We start from the raw sequence: 3,964 nt of genomic DNA on the forward strand, positions 1-3,964 counted from the left end.
TGACAGATGAATGGATTAAGGAGATGTGGTATATATACACAATGGAATACTACTCAGCCATAAAAAAGAAGAAGATAATGCCATCGGCAGCAACATGGATGCAACTAAAGGTTCTCATACTAAGTGAGGTAAGTCAGAAAGAGAAAGACAAATACCATATGATATCACTTATATGTGGAGTCTAAAATATGGCACAGGTGAACCTATGCACAGAACAGAAACAGACTCACAGACATGGAGGTCAGACTTGTGGTTACCCAGGGAGAGTGGGAAGGAGTGGGATAGACTGGGAGTTTGGGGTTAGAAGATGCAAACTCTTACAATCAGAACAGGTAAACAATGAGGTCCTTCTGTAAAGCACAGGGAACTATACTTCCCATCACTTGTGATAGAATGTGATGGAAAATAATATGAGAAAAAGAATGACTGGGTCACTTTGCTGTAAAGAGGAAATTGACAGATCATTATAAGTCACTTATACTTTAATAAAAAAATTAAACAAAAAACACCACACAATACCTTTTGACCTCAGCTTTTCCAGTGTTTCAAAAAATTTGTGATGGCCTGCCTTCATTGCACTGCTTTCCAGATATTAGTTAATTTGTTAAGCAGTTAATCCTTTCTAGCAACTAGTTAAATTGACATAAATTACTTAAGTTCTCAAAAATTACATTTGTGATGTTTTTCAGTTCTGTATATCTATAACTTAAATGCTTATAACAGAAGTTGGATTATAAAACTTAATTTGTGTTAGATGTTGGCATGGACTATGAAATACACTTGGGAGTGTTTTTCCCTTGACACAGCTCTAATAAGCATCAGACAATACTTTTCAGAAAAAAACGTAATCTTTCTGTGAAAATGGGAATGATTTTCCAATCCAAAGTTCATTGAATGTGTAGCTCTTGTGTCACCAAGTGCTCCCAATGCACTAATCCTGAGACTTCAAACCTAAGTGTCTGTGATCCGTAGCACAATCTGTGCTCCGCTGACAACTGTCTCTGCTCTCCTGAGCACCCCTTCCTTCCATCATTATTGCTCTACTTTTCATTGAATCTTTATTTCTGAAATCTTCAATTTACAACTTTGCAATGGTTATTTCAGCTATGTACTCAAAGGGATATTTTAAAAAATTTATTCAGCATTTCTGTGTGTTCATAACAGTAATAAAGATTTTCTTCTCTTTTCTCAGTATTGAGAAATGCTGTTATCTTTTCTGTGTATTTTAAATTATATGCCTGTTCACCCATTTTAAACATTTACATAAAATTCCTCTTATTACATGTGTTTAGATATAATTTGTGTGAATATTTGAGAAGACTGACACAAATTTTTACCCTCTATTTTAACTGAGTTATGATTTTATTATGTGTTTAATATTATGAATTTAATTTTTTTTTTTGGTCTTTTTGCTATTTCTTAGGCCACTCCCGCGGCATATGGAGGTTCCCAGGTTAGGGGTGGAATCGGAGCTGTAGCCACTGGCCAACACCAGAGCCGCAGTAATGCGGATCTGAGCTGTGTCTGCAACCTACACCACAGCTCACGGCAACGCCGGATCGTCAACCCACTGAGCAAGGGCAGGGACCGAACCCGCAACCTCATGGTTCCTAGTCAGATTCGTTAATCACTGCACCACAACGCGAACTCCTGAATTTAATTTCTTTCCAAAATATTTTGGAAGAGAAATTGACATATAAAAGATAAGATAATGATTTGAATAGTGAACATACAAAAATGGCTTTAGCAAGGCTCAGTGGAATCTAGGGATAAGAAATATTGAGAAAATTGATATGACAAGTGTAATTATTAAAAAATAACTTCAGGAGTTCCCGTCGTGGCACAGTGGTTACCAAAACTGACTAGTAACCATGAGGTTGCCGGTTTGATCCCTGGCCTTGCTCACTGGGTTCAGGATCTGGTGTTGCAGAGAGCTGTGGTGTAGGTTGCAGACATGGTTCAGATCCAGTGTTGCTGTGGCTCTGGCAAAGGTCGGCGGCTAAAGCTTGAATTAGACCCTAGCCTGGGAACCTCCATATGCCGTGGGTGCAGCACTGAAAAAGACATAAAAACAAAGCAAACAAACAAAAAACCCAAAAAACCCCTAAACTTCAAAAGTTTAAAAAATATCTAAACTTGAAAAATATTCAAAAGACTACAAACTTCAAAAATGCAATGTGAGTGGCCATTTATTCTTGACTCGAGATAGTTTTTTAAAAACATTATTTTCTTCTACATAGTTGAGACCAAGGCAATTCTTTTGATTGAGTCCTTAAAGGCTTTCTTAACTTGATTGTTTCTCAAAGTATAAATGAATGAATGGGTTCAATGCAGGTGAAATAGAAATAATGAGCAGTGAAACGACTTTAGACTTTATTTATGGTTACATCTTCCTTTGCTGTAGGATTCATGTAGATGAAAATGCACGTTCCATAGGTGATGGAAACCACAATCATGTGGGAAGAGCAGGTTGAAAAAGCCTCTTTCCTTTGCTGGTCAGAAGGGAACCTAAAAATTGTCTTGATGATGTAGGCATAGGACAGAACTACACAAGTGAGAGTCATATTCAGGGTCAGCACAGCACAGATTATAACCGACTGTTCCATGAGCCATGTGTCTGAGTATGAGATTTTCACTAAGGGAAACGCATCACAGCCAAAATGATCAATCCTCTTAGAGTCACAGAATTTCAGATTTAAACCCAGGCTAAGTGGTGGGATTAAAACACACAGACCAGCCATCCAACAAGAGCTGATGAGAATCCCACAGACTCTGCTGCTCATGATGGTCACATAATGCAGGGGTTTGCAGATGGCCACGTAGCGGTCATAGGACATGGCGGCCAGGAGAAAAAACTCTGTTACTCCACAGAGGTCAGTGAAAAACACTTGAATGACACACGCGTTATAGGTAATGACCTTGTCACCTGTTGCTATATTATACAAGTATCTGGGAATACAGGCCGTTGTGAATGAGATTTCTCAGAAGGAGAAATTTTTTAAGAAAAAGTACATGGGTGTTTTCAGGTGGGAATCCACAGAGGTGAGTGTGATGATGGTCAGGTTTCCAGTTACACTCAGGGTGTAGGTGAGACAGAGAAAGAAAAAAATCCGAACCTGCAGCTCAGGGTCATCTGTCAGTCCCAGCAGAATGAAGGTGGTTATTGCATAGTTTCTCATCACTGATGACTTCTGTCCAGCCTGCATGCCCAATAATTCAATAATTTTATTATTTAGAGTCTCTAACGTGTGTAAAATCTAATCTAATCAGCTCAGTGTTCAGTATACTTTAAATCACAACATGCATCTGTGTGGACATGTTCCGAATAGAGTGTCAATTCATGAATAGCAGTGTTGTTTGCCTCCCCACATTCTTCCATATTCAGAGCCACGTAGAAAAACTCACATCATTAAATTATGCTTCTGGTTAACAGTTTAGTCCTTGTCCAAATGTGATACATCCTGTGTACTTTGGACTTACTCTAAAGAATCCTGACCAGGACATGGAATCTCTGCTCCAGCTTTCTACTACTTTTCTATTTTTGTTGTTGTTGTGGATAAGTGTGTTTTCTCCTATGAACAAGGGTAAACATTACACAGAAGACTCTGCCTAAGCTTCCCTCCCTTGGCGTCCTTCCACATGTCTCTATCAATGTGCCAAGTGTTATGCAGGATAAAGTACATTAAACACAATTTTATCGTATTTTTAAAAAAATGCTCTTATAAAGGAACTGTAAACTTACACATATGATTTTTCTAAGTTATCTTTGTGCCTGCTTGGATTGCTTGAATCTCTTAGTTCCTCTTCCCTTCTGACTAAACACCCCTCTCTGTTTAATCCACAATTCCTACCATTTTATATAACATCTTTCACTTCAGGAAGACTAAGTTTCTGTTTCCAGTAATGATTTTTTTTCTGACTTAACATTATTGACTTGAATACCAAGCACATCTTCTTATATATT

At 38.1% G+C, this 3,964-nt stretch overlaps 1 pseudogene; it reads right to left on the bottom strand.

The window, feature by feature from the left end:
- Positions 1 to 2,109: 2,109 nt before the first annotated feature.
- LOC110258237 lies at positions 2,110 to 3,603 on the bottom strand (annotated as a pseudogene).
- Between the last annotated feature and the right edge of the window lie 361 nt (positions 3,604 to 3,964).

The sequence above is a fragment of the Sus scrofa genome, unplaced genomic scaffold (assembly GCF_000003025.6).
Source record: "Sus scrofa isolate TJ Tabasco breed Duroc unplaced genomic scaffold, Sscrofa11.1 Contig1617, whole genome shotgun sequence".
NCBI classification, from domain to species: domain Eukaryota; kingdom Metazoa; phylum Chordata; class Mammalia; order Artiodactyla; family Suidae; genus Sus; species Sus scrofa.